Source organism: Parasteatoda tepidariorum, chromosome 4 (genome assembly GCF_982258835.1).
Source record: "Parasteatoda tepidariorum strain Cologne lab strain chromosome 4, Ptep-v5.0, whole genome shotgun sequence".
Lineage (NCBI taxonomy): Eukaryota > Metazoa > Arthropoda > Arachnida > Araneae > Theridiidae > Parasteatoda > Parasteatoda tepidariorum.
In genome coordinates, this window is record NC_141758.1 from 120,702,181 (window position 1) to 120,726,095 (window position 23,915).

General features: G+C 27.6%; 1 pseudogene across 1 annotated transcript in view; it reads left to right on the forward strand.

Annotated features, from left to right (window-relative positions):
- Nucleotides 1-23,915, forward strand: part of LOC122272930 (voltage-dependent calcium channel subunit alpha-2/delta-3-like) — a 47,664-nt pseudogene that overhangs the window by 11,270 nt on the left and 12,479 nt on the right. Inside the window, exons 8-18 of the transcript XR_015433359.1 lie at nt 4,464-4,577; nt 4,686-4,764; nt 11,130-11,179; nt 12,312-12,395; nt 13,117-13,281; nt 16,497-16,547; nt 16,671-16,751; nt 18,467-18,539; nt 20,805-20,888; nt 22,525-22,548; nt 22,630-22,701. The product of XR_015433359.1 is annotated as a voltage-dependent calcium channel subunit alpha-2/delta-3-like (transcript). The remainder of the gene's footprint in view (nt 1-4,463; nt 4,578-4,685; nt 4,765-11,129; nt 11,180-12,311; nt 12,396-13,116; nt 13,282-16,496; nt 16,548-16,670; nt 16,752-18,466; nt 18,540-20,804; nt 20,889-22,524; nt 22,549-22,629; nt 22,702-23,915) is intronic.

Genomic DNA, 23,915 nt, shown 5'->3' on the forward strand with positions numbered 1-23,915 from the left:
TCTATCCCTTTTAACTGTCAATTCTAAACTCCAATCAACATAAGACATAGTTTAATTCCTATCAAACTAGTTTCTCACTGCTAGAAATCGTGAAATTAATGCCATGCAGAATAGTGTATCATGAGAAACTTTATTCTCAAATTTACAGGGTGATAAAAAGTTGTCCCTGTGGTTTTAAATTTATCAACAAAAAAAAATTTATCTCTAAAAATATTACTTATATAATCTATTATATATAATTCTCTTACGTGGCTCCCAAATTTTGGCTGTATTTCTTTTCTGCCGGTAGCAACGTTTGCTTTGTTTTGTTTACGTTTTGAAAACACCAAAGCATTCTGCCTTTTAATGATGTGTTTCTGATCTAATATATATAATTATCGTACGTGGCTCCCAAATTTTGGCTGAAGTACTTTGTACAACTAAATAAGGTTCTTTTCACAACACTTAAATATTTACTTTATTTTCTTCATATATCAGTCGGCAAAGAATTCTGTTAGGTTAAAAAACATTTCGCTAAAAAAATAACGAATTCTAAAGGAAATAAAAATAAACCAGTTAAAAAATAAAAATGCTGTTGCCAGGCATAGAATTTTTTGAAAGTTAACTTAGCAACATAAATCAAAATGACATAGAAGCGCAACTAGATCAAAATTATGATACCTGAGCGCTTGAAGTAACAAATCCTTCAATTATATAAGTGTTGTATCGCCAAATGCCCAAATTAACAATTGTGTTTTTAAAGAAATTCTATAAAAAGTTTTAAATGAACAACCTACTTCTACAACTGCTTCTTGAAGAACTTGGCTCATTGATTAAAAATATTGTTTTAATTTTGCAATACTAACTTTACTTCTACTTTCATTATTGCTATGACCCTCTTTCATTACATTTTACAACTTCATGCTAAATTTGAGGACTTAAAGTTGTTTTGTGGTTGAATACTGACGTTTAGAAATGTATACATAAAAAAGTAATATTTAGAGGTTAAGAGTTGCCTCAGAAAAATTTGAATTGTGAAAAATTGAATTGTATTGTTGACATCAAAACTAAAAATATTGTGTTTCAACTTAACAATACTACCTTAATTTATACTTTAGAATTGCCTCGGAGAAATTTGAATTGTTAGAAATGACTTAAACAAAAGTTTTATTTTTACTGACAAATACTATATTATAATTTTAACTTTTTCTATGACTATACTCATTTTCTTATTCTTTTCTTTGTTTTTTATACATTTTATATTTTTGTGATAAAATAAAAAACTTATAGTTGTTCTGCTTCTGAACACTGATGAAAACTCAAAATGATGGGCTTCATCAACAATCAAAAATATCTACATTTATTTCACAAATTCCATATTAATAGGGTGGCGCCCTTCAGAGAATTAAAAATACAAAATTATCTTCATCAAAGCCGATGCTTTACATCCAGCGTTCAGTGGCAGACTACTATTTCATATTGTTTTACAACACATGGCTTTAGCCCTCTGGTGGGAATGACTTTGAAACAAAACTTACAACAGTTACTTTTCTCAACAACTGAAATTTAGAATAGTGTGATTAAGAAAAATATGTGAACTGCTAGGATTTTTAAAATAATATTGAAATGTACAGATTTAGAATTTTCTACAGTGAAAAGTTTTCGAAACTTCAGTATTAAAAAAAGTATGCAAAAGCTAGACGTTAAGAACGTATCCAATGAGCGAGCATTGGATTGCGTAGCAATCCGAAATGAACTACAAAAGCAGTTCCGGGGGTTGGCGAGCGCGAGCGAGCAGGGGGCGAAGCCTCCTAGTCATAAATATAAGACAAATTTTAGTCATCTAATTTAAAAATAATAATAATAAGTCATTTATGAAGTGCAATGCTTAAGTTTCTTGGAATTGTTATGAAAACCTCAATCTAACAATTATAGTTTTCAAATATATTCCAAGTTTTAAATATATTTTATTCATCGATATTTTGTTCTGACATTTTCACTCTAAACTTTGTTTTTGAACTTATATACATATTTGAGCTTAAAAACTAAAATGTGTTGTATATTTAGATTTTTTAAACATTAAAAGTTTTTTTCTTTTTAAAGAATAAACTTAAGACTCATTCCGCAATAACTACATGTTTTTGAATTTGACTAAAAAAAATCTTGTGAATATGTGAGTATAGAGATCAATCTTTTATCTATTTAAAATTTTGAATTTCAAAAAAATTTTTGAAAAAATTTTTTTTTTACTATAGGGGAGAGGGGGGCACATGTGAACAAATTTTTTTATTTCTTCACTTTTCGAAAAATATCATCAATTTTTCATAGTAAAAAAGTCCATATGTTTAAATAGTATTTTCTTTGTCTTGTGGAATTTTTTGAGATTTTTCAATAAAATATTTCTTTACTTTAAAATATTTTAGAAAAATGACTTCAATTGTTCACATGTGCCCCTATTGGGGGCACATGTGAACAGGCCTGGGGCACATATGAACAAGATTAAAAACACAAAGCAATCATCATATTTCAAAGAAAAAAAATCTTTAATATAACAGATATAGATACGCATTATACTGAGGGGGTTGTAGCTTACTATGTGAATTTAAATTGTACAACAGTACTGTCAATAAGAAAATAATTTTTCAGCTGTACAATAATTTATCCGTAATTGGGTTTTTCGCAACTTCATGTTCCACGGGTGTTGTAATGGGCCTTTTTCTTTCTTCTCTAATACTCTTTCATGCTTTTTTTTTTCATTTTTTCTATCTTTTCATTTGTAGCTTTAACAATTCTATTTTCTCAGGTGTATCAGTTACTATGCGTGATGCGCGATCAACCATTTAATAAAAAAAAATTTTTTAAAGGAAAAATTAATAAATTAATTATGGAAAATTAAATAATGATAATTTTAAATGCATACATATTTTTTAAACTTATAATATCATGAGGATAATAATCTTAATACTATGTAGGGGCACTTGTGAACTGTTCATATCTGCCCCAGATGTTTTGTTCACAAGTGCCCCCATCATCCTTCTTAAACCTAACTTGAAAAATAAAGAACTTTTAATTGAGTAAAAAAAAAGAATAATTGTCATAAACTTACCTGAATGTTCATATAATGATCTGCAATAGTTAATTTTAGTTTATTAGTTGATTTATATTATGCTTTCACTTGGAGAAGCGAGCGATTATAATATATGCAACAGCAGCTGATACAAAGAAATTGTCAGAATAGACCAACAAAATGTCTCATTGTTCTGAAAGTATTTCAGAGAGGTAGGACTAGTACTGCCATCAATTGAAAATTTTTCGAGATTTTTTATTTCAAATCATATTGGTAAAACATACCATGTTCACATGTGCCCCCTGTTCACATGTGCCCCCCTCTCCCCTACTTGGAAAATTTTACAGTTGAGAGAAGATTTTATTCGAAGCTGACTAAAATGCCTAGATGGTGTTTTAAAAAATCAATTCCGAAGTTGTTTTAGTATATTGCCTACTATTGTTTCATATGAAATGACTATGCTATTAGGAAAAATGGTAGTTTGTGGAATTTGGAGGAATTGGTTTTGAAATATACAAAAATATCAAGAATCTGTTTATTAGACATCTTTTTTTAATGATATAATTTAATCATTTAGAAAATAATATTCTATATTTTGTTTTTTTACAAACCACATAATTACAGAAATTTGAGTGTTTTCAAAATATTTAACATGTTTTTCCCCAAAGCTGTGAAATCTGCAATCAAATAATATAGAAAATAATTAATAAGTTAGCGAAACCTGTTTACTTTCTCCAAATGTTTCCTTGTGTTAAGGATCTGTTCTACCAAAACAACTTAATTGTAACCGTCTGTTTACAAGCTTTCTCTTTACCTAAATTTAATCCACTGTAACACCTCAACTCCAGTGATCCATAAGGCACTACTAAGAAATCTAATTATGTATGTTACATAATATATTAAATTTCAACACTAAAAAACTTCTTATAGTCGCCTTGACAACAAAAGAATAGGAGCAACCATATTTAGAAATTTAACTAAATTGATATGTTCATGTTGTGAAGAGTAGTGTATTTACTGAGTGTTTGGACTGTTTTCCTGTGGAAAAGAATAATATGTTTATTGTTTTGTATGTATAATGTGAGAGGCCATAGTAAGATTAGATATTAATCATTAGCAGCCTTGCATTAACAGAGTGGATTTGGATGTTGTAAATAATGGTATTATGGCTTTGAATTTGTTTTGTGCGAATTTTATGATTATTGAATAATTGCTAGCAACTTCACATGTATCATGATATCTAATTTGCTTTTCATTACAAAAAATTTGACTCCAGGAATGCACTATTTTTTTAATGTATTTTTGCATCAACTTTGGTATTGTTAACAGGAACGGATATTTTATCATCATCAAAATATTTTTGTTTTTCAATTGTTTTCAATCAAAACTAAAAATAAATTTTGCTTTATTGTTGCAGTACAATCGATCTGGATTGGGTACTCAATGTAATCAAGCCATTATGATAATTACCGATGGAGCTCCTAATACATTTGAAGACATATTTAGGCGTTACAATTACCCAAATTTACCTGTAAGTTTTCTTGTCATTATAAGACAGCAGTTATCATTTAAATATAATGTTTTTTTATAATTTTATTAAATGGAAGCAATCTTGCTTAATTTTTCTACTAATTTATAGGTCAGAGTATTTACATACCTAATTGGTAAGGAAGTTACTGAATCACATGAAGTAAATTGGATGGCCTGTGCAAATAAAGGTTTGTCTTTTTTTTTATATAAATTTTTTTTTTGAACTATGTTAGTACTTGGTTTTATCCAACCTAGTCAAATAAAATCAGGTTTGCATTGAAATAATGCTTGATTATAGTATTAAATTTACATAATCACCTTGTACAGTCCGCAAAAAAAAAAAAGATATCACCCTGAATAACTTTCGTTCTAATGATCGGATTTTCACGAACTAAGTGTCAATCTTAATGGTTCCTGGGGGTGACCTCAATTATGCTAATTAACTAGTGCTAACTATTAATTAAGCTACGAAATCAGATGCAAAAACGTACTTCCTCTGAATAAACATAAATTTTTTTTCACATATTTGGATTTTTCATCTTCAAAATATAGGGGGTAGCCGCAATCTGGGAAATGTGGTCCCCATAGTTTGGTCAAGTGAGCGATTCAAAGTTCGGGCCCCTTAATGTTAATTTCGCTTTTGCGTTTTCAGTCATATTTTAAAAACTAATGAGGCAATTCAAAAAAAAAATTGCACCCACTCATAAAACTCATTTACCCAAAGATAATTTCATGAAAAAACTAATTTTTAATAATTATTTATTATTTTTTATTATTTAATTAAAGTGAGGATGAAAAAAAGTTGAATTATAAGGTATGAATTTTTTTATACCATTTTAATCAACATATTTTTCAATTGAAAAATCGAAAGTTACAACTGTTTTTATTTATTAGAAGATGAGAAAAATTAAAATTAATTATTTAAAAAAAAATAATTTGGCGAAAATGAAGAAATGATTAAGTGGGGCGATAAATATTAAAATGTGATAAACTTACGAGGAACTTAACTTTGCGCACGTAGCGAAAATTTCATTCATATTTTTTTCGCTAATAATCGTTTGCAAATCTTATTATTTTTATTTTTTTTTAAACTATAAAATACGATGTTTCTTTTTTAATAGTCTAAAATTCTATTTGCAATTTAGTAAAGAAATTTGAATAAAACATCTTATTGAATAAAAAACATTTTATTCAACGAATGTCGAGTTTTATACAGGCATGCTTCTGATAGAATATGATTATACACCAGATTGTGCTTATTTAATGTGATTATTTTTTAGTTTTTAATTTTTTCTTCTCAATAACTGATACAATTTCAGTAGTATACATACGTATGAATAGATTTGGAATAAAATATTTATCAATTTCTTGAATACATTTTTTATAAATATTAGTAAAAATACGTAGTAAACCTATTTAAGCATACCTCACATCATCGCAAATTTCTCAACATCTTATATATCGTCTTAATGTTAGAAGTAATTTTTTAATCACCTGTCCGGAAGTGTTTCGCAAAACTATTTTACCAACTATTTAATCAAATTTTAGCATTTTTAAAAATCCTATTCTTTACCCTACTATGTTTATTATTTCTTCATTAATATACTAATCAATTTTTTAGTACTTTAATTTAGGTTTTCTTTAAAGTGAAGTTCCTCTTTAAATTATAGTCAAGTTTTTTTTTAAAAGAATTATTGTCTGCTAGCTAAGAATAAAACCTTGTTAAGAAATTAAAATCATTCCACTGTTTACAATTATTTAATGCAAAACAGCTGATTATTTGCTAAGCATACTATTTTTTTCGAAAAAGGAATATAAATCATTGATAGTCTTTTTTTTTTGTTTTGTTTCTTGTGACTTCAACATAGATTATCTAAAATAGCGTTGATGCTTTAGAAGTCTCTAAAGATACCGAACATAAAAAGCTGTAGATTACGTAGCCAAAATTTTTAAGCGTCTTAAAATATCTCAGTATCTTAAATGTCGTCCTAACATCTTAGTTGTGAAATTAAATTTTTAATTATCTGACCACGCGTGATTCAATAATTATTTCATTATATCTTTTACTCTTTCTTTATGATTACATGTAGATTTTTTTCCGGATAATATGCTAAACTATTTTGTTTAATTTTTTTCTTTAGCACGATTCCCAAGATATTATTGTCGTATAATTCGTTATCAGGAGAAATGCCTTATTGCGTTAAGCAGGAAATAATAAAAATTGAAATTTGTAAGAAGATTCCAAAGCCGAGCCAATTTTGGAACCATCTGATTTTTTTAAAGAAAATGCAATAGAAAATACGCAATTTTGATTAAAAATAAAAATAAATTAAAATAAAAAAAACGTGGCAAGAAGGCTAACTTACTTTTTTCAGAAATTGTGAAAGCCAATTTTTCCTATATTTCGTCAAAAGAGGATAAGAATGATATTGCTCCAAGGGACCTACTCAATAATTTCGCTATTTCTAGAATGAAATCTATTTGATCGAAACATATTTCCTTGAAAATTAAAACGAGAAAACAATTAATTTTATTATTTATCTAAGCTTATTCCATTTATTTAATGATAGCGGTATCAAGGTTAAGGATATGCGATGGAAGCCCCGTTTACTATTATACTATAAATGCATTAAATCAGGTAGCTTGAATATTTTATTTTAAGCAAATTATTTAATAATTTTAAGCTAATAAGGGTGTAAAAATAAACTCGATCAAAATACTCCGAAAGTATACCCTAAAATATATGAAGAATAAACTTTGGAATTGATATATAAAAAATACTTTTTCAAACAACTTCGAGTAGGACGGAAATAGTTGTCCTTGAAATTATTTAATTTCGATTCCTGGTGCTAGGGGACATTCCATTTTCACATTCGACTTTTAAAATTTAAGGCTTGCAGAAAAAAAAAAGGAATTGATTTTTTTAGAAAGTAGTGAATTATTATTTTTTTCCATCAAAGGACCTGTATCTATAGCTTATGTAAAACTTATTTTAATATCAACAGGGTGCGTAGCCAAATCTTTGAATCAAAAATAAGCACTTTTTAAAAACTTTTCAAGCACTTTACAAAAATTTTCAAGCACTCAAAAAATTCATATTCAATCAGTGATATCATTGAAAAACAAAAACTTTTTGTAAACAGTTTTAGCGTTAAAAAAAAAACCCAAAAAGAAACAGACGTAAATCGAAACAATCAGTACTTTCCCACATCATCGAGTGAATTCAACTTGACCCTGAACTCAGAACAAAAGTACCCGTACCCCCTACGTCAAAAAAGTGTTAGAAGTAAAATAAAATAAACAATAATAAAATTAAAATAAATTAAAAAGAAAAACATTTCATAAGGATCTGATATTCTCCATCCGAATTGGAGCACTCGGGTTTCGGTTTCAAGTGTGCATGAAAGCGCAAGTCATAACGTGGGTACGACATGAAGTCCGCGTGAATGATTACGTAGCAAACACCCCATTTTTCGTGAAATGCATGGGATCCACCAGATATCACTGAAGGGAAAAGAAATTATTCAGGACAAAAAATGCCAGATGAAAAATGCACTTTTGAAAGCTTTTAAAAACGAAATCCCCAAAAAAGCACCTTTTAGTACTTTTTACAAACGCTACGCACCCTGATGGAGTGAAATAATTTAATATGTTGTGTAACTAAATAGATAATCCTAAGAAACTGAATCGAAAATATAAAAGCTTTATTGATTTAAAAAATAATAGATGATAATAAAAATAGACATGTTTTGAGTGTCCAATAATAAAAGTCACATGTTATTCAAGCTTGACAAGTTTTGAGAATGGGCGATTATACTTGAACGCTCGAAAAATGTCGACTTTTACTTCCCTCTTCATATTTTTTGAGGCCAGGTGAGTTTTTATCATCAATTATACCGTTTTACATTTGAGTCTTGATCATTATTTTGATAAGGATTTTACACTCGTTAAAGTAAACATAAGCATTTCTATATTTTAACAGGATTTATGTGGTCTTTAAAAACGTAATAGCATCAATATTGTAAAAGTTATATTCAACTTAAAAATTAAAATTTTGAGACCCGATATTTTGAGTTAATGACATTAAATATTTTATCTTTTAAGTTTTTGTGCCCCCATTTCAGTATCATAAGGATCTTACGAGCTCTGCTTAAAAAGAGAGTATCAGATATATATAAGAAGAAAAAAAGTAATCATAGTAGCAGTATTTGGGGGTAAATGTAGCTTATCGTAATTGAAGAATATGTTGTGCGACATTTTATGGTGAATTTGCGAACGTAAGTTTCAGAATGTATCGAAACCTGCTATTTGCTAATCATCTTTATCCAAAGAAAACCATGTAACCTAAATATCTAGCAGAATGAAGCGATTTTTTAAACAATGAATCATACAATTTACAACATATTATTTCAATATTTTTTTCTTAAATATAACATGTTTCAATGTTTTTAAAATGCCACTAAACATTCAGAAATTCCTAGAGTTATGGAAAAAAGAAATATCGTAAATTATAGAAAACCTTGTGAATGTGTATTAGAATTACTATACAATCTACATTTTATTTTTCAAGCACTTTTTGTTTCTTCAAACTTTCTTGCGTAGAAGACTCGATTAAATCTGTAAAAATGATTATCCCTAAAATTTTGTATCTAGCTATAATAAGTTATGTCAATTTGATTTTAGTAAGAAATCCTCGAATAAATATAGCAAAAACAACATATCTAAATAATATCAGATAAAAAGTTCATGTATTTAAATTCTAAAGGATTAAAAAATCATAAATAATTCATAAATCAATTCAAATTTTCTTTTCAAAGGAGATTTTAAAAAAAAAATTCTGCTTTTTACAGAAATCAGCTTAAAAATTGTCTATTGCATTGAAACTTCGAGATATTTTCTATTAACAATTAATTAAACCTCTTCCAGCAATCACAGAACATTATTTCAATTTTTTTTACATTCAGAGTTCATTTATTAGGTTGCCTAGCAACCTAGTAAAATTAAGCATTAAGCTTTTGAATTAGTCAATGGGTTATCTTAAAATATTCATTTGCGCTGGCGACTTTTTTTGGCGGTTTTCTGGACTATCGCCAAATATATAAACCTCTATTGCTACCAAATTTTTTCAAAATTTTGTCTATCCCCCCTAATTCAAGTGTCTAGATTCCAAATATGTAAAAAAAAAATACATGTTTTATCAGAGAAAGTACGTTTTTGTGTCTGATTTTGTAACTTAATTAATAGTTAGCACTAATTAATTAGCATATTTGAGGTCACCCCCGGGAACCATTAACATTGACTTTTAGTTCGTGAAAATCCGATCATTAGAACGAAAGTTATTCAGGGTGATATCTTTCTTTTTTTTTGCGGACTGTACACTGCTAAGCAAAAAACTTGAAAATTGAGGAACATAAGTAATTATGAATTTCATATGTTTGTAACTTTTATTAAATTATGTGTAACTGACCTAACAGAAATCATAAATAAAACTTTAATCCTACTTCTCTGCATTGGTACTAGCTTCATGTGTCCATTATTTACATTTGGGGCTCTGTATCTAACCTTCCTATGATTTTAACTTGGTCTAGCATGTAACTTATAGCCTTTTGTACTACTTGATTTTGTCCAACTGACTAAATCTCAGTTTTATTCTACAGTGCCATTTAACAGAAAGGGAGAGTTATATTATTTTAAACTTGATGCGAAATCTGCTTAAATAATTGCTAAAAAAAAGGCATTATCAGATGATTTTACTGAAAATAAATCTTTAAAGAACAAAAAACTACAGAGTAATATTGATGATGTAAAAATTAAAACTTTTATGATAAATATTTCGAATAATTACTATTGACAGAGAAATAGTCTGCACTCTCTTTCATTCATATCTGAATAAAATGATGAATACCTACTTCTAGTTTCATGTCATATCTGATAAATGTCAGCAGTAATTTAATCAAAACTGACTGCTCCCTATTTTATTCCTCTTCCCAATTTTGCCCATCTCTCCTATTTACAAAAAATTAGTGATCACGGAGATATTCATTCTCGTAGAAATAATTATTTTCTGAATTTTGAAATAAGTAGCATTAAGAGAACACTGAAATATAATGCAAGTTGTTTTATAGTAATCAATAAATAAAAACTGGAGAACAAGTTTTATTTTTTGTCAAAACTAGACTCAGAAAACTTAAGAAATTTAATTGTCACATTGTGTGCTGTCAGATTTTTATTCCTCCTCCTTTTAGTGATTCAAATACCTGTCTAGATATCAATGTTGTTGAAATTTCCATTGCCTATTATGATATTTTGACTGTGGCTTCATTTTGTAATTTATAATAGAATCAATGCAAATGTCTAGTTGCGTTAGTACCAAAAAATTTTTTACTCTGGATTGGTTTTAATATAAACATGGCTTTGTGATTATTTAACTTAGATCCAAATTTTCTGAACAAAAATTCATTTTTTTTTCAGTTTTTCATTTTATTCACTATGTATGTGTATGATTTTTAGTCTTCCACTCTCAAGGGCCTTAATATATTTTACTGTTTTCCAGGTTTTTATACACACATGGCTACACTTTCTGAGGTTCGGGATAAAGTTCAGGTCTGTGTATATTTTTTATGCAAACTTTTTTAGTCTCTAGATTATTTGGTTCAATGGTCATTTTTTTACTAAAAAATGTATCACTGGTTGTCCTATATTTTTATTGCATAAAATATTTGTAAAAGGAAATAACCTTGCATTATTGTAATCTATGACGAAAGTTTTCTACCATTGGAATGACAAGGTTTATGTCCCTCAGAAAAAACCTGAAAAACTCAGGGGGTATAAATTTGCTTTTTAAAACCTGCAGGAGATAGAAACTGGTTACAAAAACCAGCAAAAATTGAAAATTCAGGAAAGTTTGTAAACAACTTTTTCAATAAAAAGTAACAATTTTGTATTAAACCTCCTTTTCACAAAATTTGTAATTTTATAACACAAATTCTTCACTTCTATTGACATAACAATTTTAGGTTAGAAAATATCTTTTATTTTAATTTAATAAAAAAATATTAACTGTATTATTTAAATTAGTTTTTTAAAGATGCAATATTACTTTAAGAAGGAATTTGATTTATTTTTTGAATTAAAAATTGAAGTTTTTAATTTTTTGTGATTAGGAGCTTCTTTGGAGGTGATTAGGGCTTATTCAAATATTATGAAACCATGTTTTAGACTAACCCTCCCCCTTGTCAAATAACAGTTTATTGTTTAAGGATTACTTATGAAAAATCTGGTTTTACATGCATGAGAAAAATATGTGAAAAAATAAGTATTTTTAGTATTTGTGCAATATAGTACATGAATCATGCTTAAAAAAAGTACCTATTTGGGTGTGATTAATTGGAACTCGCTAAAAACATAAAATTTTCTCATATGTTAATTCATAGTCTTAGATTCTAAACCGGAATAAAATTTAAAACAAATGTGCGTGAGATGAGGTGAATATTTTTGATAAGAATTTAATGGTTAATATTTCTGCAATGTAATCTCTTTTTTTATTATATTCTACAATTTTGTTAAAAATCATGTAATGATTTTTGAAAGACTCGTGAAAGCTCTTTTGTCACTCGTATCTTTTTCTGTTATCAACATTTGAAATGTATAAATCTTTTTAAAAATATTTTACCAAAATTTTGGGACAAATTTTGTCGGGTATCAATTTAATGAATTTCTATTCTTACTGTTTCAGAAATATGTGCCAGTTATGAGCAGGCCTGTTGTTTTGTCTGGTACACGACCATTTGTATGGACATCTGTCTATGCAGATGTGCCGGTGAGTTGTTAATTTAATCCTTTTTAGTATTTAAATCTTAATTTTTTACGTACATGTCTGTTTCTATAACACAGATGTTTTTATCAATATATTTAATATGAACTATAATTAATAATTGAATAAATGTTTCTTAATGTCTCATATTTTGTGAATATCCAATATATGAATAATGAATGTCCTCTATATATTGTAATACAAATATAATTTAAGAAGTTTTACTTCACTATCTTTTATTATTATTATTATTAAATTAATAATTTTTTATTTAAAGTTCATAAGTTAAATATTTCCACAATCGTTTGACATATTTTTACATTTTTCTGCTATAAAAATTTATTAAAATAATAGTATTTGAGCATGTATCGGAACATCGTTTTTAAGTAATAAGCTAATAAACTCAGCTATATCATTTTAGCCGCAATTTTTATACCACTTCAGCTATATTACTTTAAAACTTGCATGTTTTTTGGATTTCTTTTAAAGCTTTAAGGATCTTAAAAATCATTTTTTAAACCTAAATTATTTTATGCATAATGCTTCATGATTAATAATTTTACACTATGCACTAATCTATTTTTTCATTGTTAATTTTGATGAAATTTTATTTGAGTTCTTATTACTATTTTTCACATCAGTTTAAGAAAAAATTAGAGCCAATCTAATTTTCAAAAATAGTACTTGGTATAATTTCTTATATTTACTGCTTTTAAACAAAATTCAGGCAACTGACCTCAACCTAGCAGAATGGAAAGATAGAGAATTTGAACAAATTCGTATCAAACTAAATCAAATGCGAATTCAGCAGTGGCATTCTGCCCAAGAAGATAAAGATTATGCTGATCCTGATAGTACACCTGAGCCCGAACACGAAACAAAAGAGATTAGGGTTTGTGTTTTGTTCTAAAGTTAATGACCCTATGTTTTGCTTGATTCCCAATTCAAATCCTGATGTTTGTTGTTTCTAGTAAATTACTAAACAAGTAAATTACTGAACAAGCAAATGATTTCAAATTTCATGAATCCATACCCTGTAATTTCTAAGTTTGCCTTAACATTCACTGATTCACTTTAGGGTCTTGAAGAAAACCTTTAATCTCATTTAGACTGATGAATTAATTTTAAAAAATTAACTATAGTGAAGGAAATTGTGTTTTTTAATAAAAATTATGAAAAATAAAATTAGTTTTGAACTAATCTTATTATTTTAACTTTCTTTGATTTTTTATAACAAGCAATGAAAATTGTGTGTAAAACTAAAATTTGGAATGATGCTTTTTTTTGTTGCTTTTTTGCATTATTATAACGGAAGATGTCTTTTGTATTACTTGGAATATTAATGGATAACTCTTTAACAGTGTGCATTTGTTATATTTCTCTGCATGCTGCATTCTGGAATTTTACATTATCTCATGAAACATTCTGCGTGTGCTATTTATGTATTAGATTCCTCGTAGTAGGTTCAAGAAAAAACAGGTGTGTACCCTATTATGTTCGGATTGTAATTTATACTATGTGTAATTATTCTATTTTTACCCTTAAAACCTTTTTAAAAATTTTGTTCCATTATTTGGCTTGTATTTTTCCTGAATTTTTAAATGAAATATATCTGTAATATGATTCTGTCTTTAAAAAATGTAGTTATGATTTATTTATATGTATGTTACTGGAAATATATAAAGCATCTACATAATGTAGGATGCCTAGTGTTTTGAGGCAAAGTATGAAACATGAAAATTATTATTACAGGGAAACCTTGGTTAAGCAGACACTCTTGAGACTTAAAAAATTGCCTGTTAATGAGAGTTGCCCATTTACAGGAAAGGTACACTAGCAACGAAGGCTAAGGCCATTAATTGTTTGGAATAATTGATGGCATTAATTGGATTTGAGATAAAATAATTAAATTATCTATAATAACTATTCACATTGATATTTATTTAAACTTAACATAATTATAACAACAACAAAAAAATAGCATTTAATATATACCTTTGTTTTATATTTATCTAATTGAAAATAAAGATGTGAAGTTTTTTTAAGCTGCTGCATATCACTATTTCTTCGTGATACAGTTTTAAATCATTTAGCCTTTTTGTATCGATTTCATCAGTTTTGGATAGATAAAAATAGATATATACCCTCTAACACCTCTCCACCACTTGATAGAAAGCATTGCAATACCTCTTTAAAGGTAAACCATTCTATATCTCTTTGAAGATAAAACGTTCTGTAGAATACTTGTACATGCCAGAGAATGCCTGAATATTATGTAAAATAATGTTTAATCATTTCATTCTTTGTGGGGCAATTCTAGGTATTATGTAAAATACCGAATTTCATACATTGCTAGTAGCGTGTACAGTAGAACCTCGATTGCTCGTTTCCCGTTGAACAATTCATTACAATGTATAGATACGGGAAAGTGGCGAATGCAGGTCAACAAAAATATTAAATAATGGCCTGAAAACACATAAAAAGTTGTAAAGAAATAATAGACTGGAAAATCAATAAATTTAAAATAAGTATTAAAATTTTAATTGAAATTTTCTTGCTGCAAAAATATTTAAGATGCGAAGGAAAGAAGAATAACTGATTTATATATTTATTTAAAATATTTGGAACTATTTCATTGAAAACAACACTCCTCTAACAACAACTAACTTTTGACATTTTCGACAGATTGTTCTTCATCTTCTGTATTTCCTATGGCTATGGAAAGTCTCTCATTATTTTGAAAGCATTTCGCAAATGTTGGCAGTGGTTGTGGTTCCATTTCATTCTCATCAGTATCACTTTGCACTTTTTCAGCTTCTACAACCATTTTTCAAGCTGACAACTCCACAAATGTCACCATTTTTATGAAATGAATTCATAAACATCAAGCGTGATTATTGAGGCGTTTTTCCCAAACTGTAACAAATCCTTATCTTCTTCTCCATCGGTATCATCAGAAATTACTTCTTTTTTTTTTCTTATTGATATTTTTTTTAGTGTTGTAAAATTTCTGAAAAACAGATGTGGGAATCTGCCTGTTTCATAACAAAAACTGATATTATTAACATTATAGGAATAGCATTTGGGATAAAACTGTTCAAACAAGACGATGCATGGGGGAACATTGGATTGAGGTTCTACTGTGTCATATTTTATTTTTAAGAGTTTTCAATGTGATTAACAAAGCTCTTAGACAGGAAATTATAATATTGCAAAATTATTATAAAAATGATTGATTTTTGAAATCAAAAACATCAATGTCATGTTTATTATTTCTTAAAATAATATGCTAAATATATTAAAATTCCAAACATCATTAAAGCTTGCGCTATACTTTTTTTAACTTTGTACGTAACTATTGAGTTTGTAGCAATTAGTCTAAAGTACTGCAATGGTGTATTTTGCTCATCATCCGAATTATTAAATTACTGCAAAAAAATCTGAAAATAAACACCTGTTTTAATGAATTCCATACAATTTGATGTATTTAGTCATCTAGGCTCTTTGTTTATAATGTCTTTTTTTACATTCTGAGTTTTTTTCTTAATTTTAATTCTCATTTTGTAGAATGCATAGCCTTGGATAGAATGTATAAAGTAGTATAAGAAAGCGAAAGTAGATAACATCAAACTAAAACAAATGAAAAAAGAATCTTTTGTTTAACATGCCATGCATATATCACAGCATGAATTTTTGTTAATAATCAGCTGCTTTAATAAGGATTTTATTTTATTATTATTGCATTATCTAAGTCTTTTATTGTATTTATTTATTTTTGCATACCATGAATCTTCCACGAAATTTGATTCTTTTTTTCCTGCAACAAATTTCAAACCCTAGCCTGCACATAGCATTTTAATACATTTTATTTAGAAAATAAAATTAGTTAATTATTATTTAGAGCATCTAAAGACAAGAATGCAAAAAGACAAGTGGTTCAATGAATGTTTGCTTTAACAACGTTTTGGTGTTAATAATTGTTGGTTTTTTTGCAAAAATCTTTATTTAACAAATCGAAAAGTAGTGCCATTAATCTCTGTAATAAAAAAGCTAGGTTATTTTTATGTAAATAAGTTTATAATTCTAATGAAGTGTTGCTCTTTTCAGCCTCTTCAATTAATGACTGCAGTTGCCACTCCAGTATTTGATAAACGAAATGTAAGTATACTGGCCTAACGTTGCAAACTGTGAAACTTGCAGCATATTTCCCTTCTTTATTCTTGTAAGAGTTTTTTTATTATTTATTTATTTTTCTGTGAGTTGAAATAAACTTTCTCTTAGATCAAGTCTGCTAGTTTATTGGGAGTGGCTGCTACTGATGTTCCTATCAAGGAAATTACTAAATTAACAAGAGCTTATAAGGTATCTTTCATATTCACTATATACATTAGTATAGTTATTTGTGTCAAAAAAATCAAATCAGCTTTAAACTTGATTTTCTTTTTACAGTATAGTAAATTAAATATAAATAATTTTTTAACATTGTTTAAATCAGTATGTTTTTAAAGTATGTACTAATTTTTTAATAATTCATTTTTCCTAATTTTTTTTTTTACCAAAAGTTTTCAAGTTTAGCTATTGAACCTGAAAAACACTATTGCTTTGAATTATTGCCCTTATATAGTTTCATTTATTGCGTTTTTATTTTATTTATGCTTTTTTTTTTAATTCAACATTTTTCAGCCAAGAAGCTATTTTTTCACATAGAAACAGTTTTTCGTATCAAAATTACAATGAATAACTAAGAATCAAAATTTATTAAAAGCGCATAGGGTTCTCATTTTCTGATAAAACTTGATTCAAGTTTTAAAGGCTAGCATTAGTTTTGCATGAAAAAAAGGTTTTGAAGGGAAAAAAAGGCCAATATCACCATGATACTAATTGCAACTGATTCTGAACTCTGCATTTTTTTTATTCAGAATGTCTTTTATATCGATCACTCAGTGCGATAATATTTAATGCGCTGAAGCAAATTTTGACCAATCGCAGAATTGGTTCTGTTCGTATAACTTTTTTCTATTTATTTTTTAATTTTGATAATCATGGCAGTAAGATTGCATTTTTCTTCTTATGTGGAATTTTTAGCACTTGATATTAAGTGAGGTTTTTTTTTTCTTAGAAGATTAAGGAAAATATTAGCGTATGGAAAACGGCTGTTATTAATAATTGCTGTTTATTATTTTTGACAATCAAATCTTCTTAATCATATTTTTTTAAGAGAATTTATTTTAGAGCATTAAAATATTCACTATGTGTTTAAGAAATTTTTATGCAATAATGGAAGAATATACTTAATCAAGTTATTCACTTCTGCAATATTTACTATTTGCTTTGCAAGTTCTGTCCTGTACACCACTTCACTGTTTATTTTCTGATTTCACAATGCAGAACAAACTACAAGTCATTATGTGACTTTCTTTTTCTATTTCTAACTGTCATAGGGTCAGTAAAGTTACCTTACAGTTTTTTCAATGTATACTATTCAAAACTGTACATTTGAAAAGAAGTTGAAACTATCTTAGAAATCCAATTATCAGCAAAATTAAATTTTTTGAATGAATCTTCTACAAAAAAAATTTTTAATCTACTTTGTATGCTTGAAATTATTTTTGTGGTAGATAATGTTGAGTGTGTGACTCATTCTACTTCTACTACATGTTTGAAATTTGATGTCTTTAACTATTCTGTAAATTTAAGGAAAAAAAAATATCTGTATTTTCCTGTTTGACTTTAAATAAAGTTTCAAATTTTAAAAACATAATAATTTGCTTGCCATAAAAACACACACACATCCCCTTATTAACTAAAACAGTTTTACTAATATCTTAAGATTTATATTTAAATTTATCTTAATTTTACTATCGCAAAGTAACATTTGCAATTATTTTTATTACATTTATTTAAGAAATTGTAGGGGCAAGAACTAAGTTTCAAACCTATGTTGAACATTTTTACGTTGCTTTTTTCAGACACTTGTTATTTATAATTTCATATGGCGGTTGCAGTGTGTGTCGTATTTCATGTATTGTTAAAAGTTTGTATTATGTGCATAAAAATATTTATTCTTTTTTTTTTAGATTGGAGTCAATGCTTATTCATTTGCAATTACAAATAATGAGCATGTACTTTTTCATCCAGAGCTCAGACCAGGGATGGGCAAACTACGGCCCGCGGGCCAACTGTGGCCCACCGGAAGGTTTTATCCGGAAAATTTTACAAATCATTACCAAAAGCTGGTTTCCAAAATTTAATATTTCATGCCCAGAAAATCAGCTCTATGTTTGCTTAATCTTATATATGTGAACAAGAGTTTTCAACTTTGAACCTTAGAAAGAATAATTTCAGAAGTGGACTAACAGAAAAGCATTTAGCCTTGTTCCGTAAAATGGGCACATCTCACTTCGAACCTTAATATGTTAACTTTTAAAAACGAAATCGCAATTTCATTCATCTCACAAAATATTTAAATTAAAACTTGTATATCGCTTTTTTTTTAAATTTTGAAAGTCTTATTTGTCCCACCAAACATTTTTTTTCTCGATTTTTGGCCCTCGACCAAAAAAGTTTGCCCATCCCTGGCTTAGACCATTGGTAACTTTTTTTCAATGCTACTTAATATCACTTGTTTATTAAAATGTTCTGAACTAATATCAGCACTTATTTCTTAAATTAAATTCATTTCCTATAACTTTTTCTAAATTTTAATGTAATTTCTTTTGTCTCATTGAATAATTTCTTCTATTACTTTAAAAGAAAATGTTGCGCAGAATTTTTCATTCATATCTAAAAAAAACTCGAATCATTTCTCAATCATCAATTTATTGATTTCAAATTTTGTAAATATAGCACTTTTCAAATTCCTTCAAATTACTATTCTCTCCTTTCTTTGTTCTTTATTATTTTACGCATTAAGCAAACTGTGTATTTCCTCCTCATATTAGGCACTGTAATAATTATTATATTATAGGCACTAATCTAAATAGGAATGAGAGTTAAAATTTTTGAAGGAGAAAAAAACTTTTGTCTCTTATAGATTTGCTTTATATTTCCTATTTATTGTTTTTATGATTTATTTTCCGACCAATTTTTACTTTTTTTGAGATTTGACAATATAGATTCGAACTTGCATATATGTTATCTATATTAATTCCTTTAGTAGTTTTTTTTTTAAAAATTATTCTGGAATTAGATATGCTCATAATAAAACATATGATATATGGTAGCAAAATAAGAAAATGGAACGCTTTAATAACTTTTGATCTGAGTTTCGTGTACTACAACATGCCTGCCAAGTCTCCTGTTTTTTTAACGAAGGCTCCTGTATTTTATGACTATCTCCTTTTTACCCATATAGTTTTCCATATCCAAGTTTCTCCATATATGTTGAAGAAATTTTTTTTGTTGAAAAAATGGCGATAAAATATCCGCTGATGTCAAAAATACTTCTTAGTCCTCAACAGATGGTGCTATTGCCAGTAATGCAGTATATTGAGTGTTAATAGTTTAAGTAATTATAAATCATGATTTAAAAAGATCTTCTTTAGATTAAGATTTATTTACTTATTTTTTACTTCGTTAAAGGTAAGTGCTTATATTATTTCCAATTTTGACTTACATCATTATGCTTGATGTATCAAAACTTTACTTGTAGCCTAAAAAAATGTCACTAGTAAAATCTCCATTATTTTATTTCTCCAATGTTGGCAGGTATGCTACAATGCAATCTTAATGATTTGAGGAACTAACTTTAAATACGCTGAAATGCTTGTCAATTTCCTTAAAATTTAAATCAAACACACAAAAATATACTTTCTTTGATTAAACCATAACTTTTTACAGCTCATTGGAATTCTTGGCACTCAAAATATGGGGAAAGCTGAAATCTTGAAAAATGATTTCAATGATTAAGAAAGGAGTGTGATTTAGAATTTGGTCCCTTAATATTAATTTGACGTTTTGAATATTTCACCATATCTCTGGAACTAATTAAGAAGTCAAAAACATTTTACACACATACACGTCGAGCTCTCGTTTATCCAAAGTAAAATCTACGTAAAACAAAATAATTAAGCGTCCATTGTACGAGAAGCATCTTAATAACCATTATTTTAGCAGTTTTAAGGGGAAAAAATTAAGTAAAATACATTGCAATGCAATATGTAGATTTTATTGCAGTGCATATTATGTTTACTGTATTTCAGATAGTACTTTGTATAAAAATAATTTTACTAAAGAAAGTAATATAAATAATTTTTTTCTAATGAAGTAATTGAGAAATTAATTGCCTTAAAAATGTAATTGGTTCATTAGTACAGTTTTAGTATGCCAAGACCTTAATAATTTTTTTTAATTGAAGCATTGGATTGAAATGCAATCTTTTGTACTATTCTGGGATGATATGAAATATTTTCTTATAGTTTCAAGAGTTACTTAAGCCAGGATACAGAAATGTCGACCTAACACTAAGTTGAATTAGTTGACACAAATTCTGGTTTGTATGTAAGTTATTCTTTCCTATTTTTTGTTCTCTGTGTTAATATCCTTGAAAATTTCAATCTTATTAACATAGCCAACTCATATGATTATTTTTTGTCAAAACAAAGTTATAGTTTTAAGTAGCTTTATACTCCCTCTGTTTTGAAATACATCAGTAGTCTTTCTCTTTTTTTTTCTTTTTTTTTTTTTTGACAGTCTTAGTTTAATTGCTTAAATTTGCCGCAGTGTTTTGTCTTGTATTATTAAACTCCATATTCAGTCTGATCTTCTTTGTTAAAATTATTTTCTGGTTTGCAACTTTAATTTGACTTGTATTGTATTTAGGAATTTATAAAAACCCATAAAAATTTCAGAGTGAAGACGCAATAATGCTGTGAGTTATTGGAAAAAATTAAGAAAATTTGATACTAGCCAATGGATTTTCAACCGTAGCCATTTTTTTAAACATGTTTATGTTTTTTCAAAAAATGAAAATGTTAAGCAATTTAAAAAAGGTGTTGTTATTAATAATTTAAGTCATTTCCCAAAATATGGTAAACGCTGCAGTGTTCATATCTAAAATGAAGAAAAAATTTAAAAAATAAGGCTGCAATAAAGTAATTTTTAGAATATAAAAAAATATTCAGAATAATTCTATGTTTATTAAAAAAAAATAATAACCTGCTTGCTAATGCACGTGCGTGCATTTTGGACGAAAAAGTGCCAATTCGGTTGCAACTGACAGGCAATTTTTTATTCACAATTTGTTGTATTTAGTCGCCTTGTATCCAGTGCTGGCCCTTAATTGTGACTTATATTTCTGTACATTTTTAACTTGTGTAATTCTGTAAAAATTAATGAAAAAGGACAGAAAGTTTTATTTTCATGTTACATCTAAAGTTATTCTTCACTGTCAAACTTGCTATTTTGAAATATTGACTTGAAACTCACCACTACTCCTTCATTAAAGACTTTTTGTTTGAAAATCTTGTTTTGCATTGCTTGTAGAAGAAATGGGAGACTTTAATCCATAATTCAACTAATACTGGTAGTATTTTTCCTCAATAATCTAGCTGCTGAGAGTTAGGTGCTGTATACACATCGATTTTCTTTATTAGATGGTGTGTGTATATTTAATACTATGTAGTTTAATATATAATTTAATAAATGATATATTTATCTCTGGAAACAGTTTCCCTTTACTATAAATTGTGTCAGAAAACTGTGTGCTCAAACTGCTATAATTTTAAAAAAAACTCATTATCGAATATTTTAGTAATGGCATTATTTTTACCAAGGGTGTACAACAGTGCATAAATGTTCTGGAAAATTCCCTGACTGATCTGGTAATTTAAACTTATAAAATTTAGCAGAGGTTGGAAATTCTATTTCCATGAACATAATAAAACACTTTTATATGAGACTGTGTGTAATTATGGACATAGCATCAAAATTATTACATTTCCTATAAACCCTGAATATTTTAATTTATTACATTTTGTTTGCATGGAATTTTCATTGAAGTAATCTAATCCTTATGATAGATTTGACAGTTATTAATTTGTAATGCTTGCAAATTTATTACTTTTTGTATGTGTTCATAATCAATTGTTTATTTTTCTTTTTAACTGCAACTTGTATTTTTTATGTCTGTTCCAAGGAATTTGAAGATCAGTTGCTAATAGTAAGTATGAAATTTTATTTTATTTTAAAATTACTTTTAAAACTGGTTTCCGTTACTAATGAACTTTTTATGTTGTTTCAGATAAGAAAAAACATGGTAGACAGAAGAATAGTTTGGGGGAAAATGGCTGTAAAAATTCCAATTGAAGGCTTTGTAAGTAGTTCTCCTTAATTAATTGTCAATAAAATTTGAAATTTTTTATGACATCAAGTAACCAGAGAAGTTTTGCAACTTTTTTTTATGTCACTCAATTTTTTTTTAGTGTTGTATTCACTTAGCTTCGACATTTTCCCCAGTTTTTGTTCGTGTGCTCAAATTGTTTCCTCAGAAAAATGGAACTTATTTAATTTCAGAGAAACCCTTTTTGTTAGTTACCCTTTTCCTCTTAACAATGACTTAAGACTGGAAGGAATTTGAGATACCCTTGTGTAGTATTTCACCTTAATGTTTTATGCAGCAATGTTATGTTTTATAAAGCAATAGAAGTTCAAATAATACTTTAAAAATGTTTAAATGGCCTTAGATCAGTATGCGTAAAGAGACATACAAAACTACTCCTGTGCAAAACTATTAGATGCCCAATCCTTATCTATACATCTGAAACTTAGACTCTCCCGAAGAAAGAAGCTTATGTTAACCATCTGTGGAAAAAAAACATCTTGCAAACCATTTTTGGCAAAGTCAAAGAGGGCACTTTCTACAGAAATTTTCATAATTTATGAGGACATAGATATAATAAAATTTGAACAATGAGATTTGTTGGGCACATTTGTTTAGATACAACTAGTCCAACTCATAAGATATTCTTACACAAACCAGTTGTTAGTAAAGCTAGAGGACATCCAAAACTTGAATGACTCAATCATTGGGATTTTAAAATAATCAGCATTTCGAACTAGTAAGATCTGGTGACAAGAAAAATGACATGGAGAAATTTTCTAGAGAAGACTATGTCCCACCCTGGGCTGTCGTGCCAATGATGATGATGTCATTAACTAAAACTTCTTATGGGGAAAATGTAGCCAGTCCAAGTGTATTGAAATTAGCTCAACTCAAACTAGTGAGCTCAAACTCACTCTTTGAGAGTAATCCCAAAATCTTTTGATTTGAGCAAAAGATTTGATAAGTAAAAACACTGAGAATTTCTTAAAAGCTATTTATAAGGCCAATATTTACTGACATATAGAATACATTATTTAAAATTAAATATTTTCAGGCCGTGATATTAAAAATTTCTAAATTCTTAATGCTCTTTGCATATATTTTATACCAAATAACTTAACTAAACAGATACTTGTATGTAGAAAAAAAATATATTTAAATTTTATAGGAAGTTCTCCATTAGTTTCTGAAAACTTTTTTTTGTT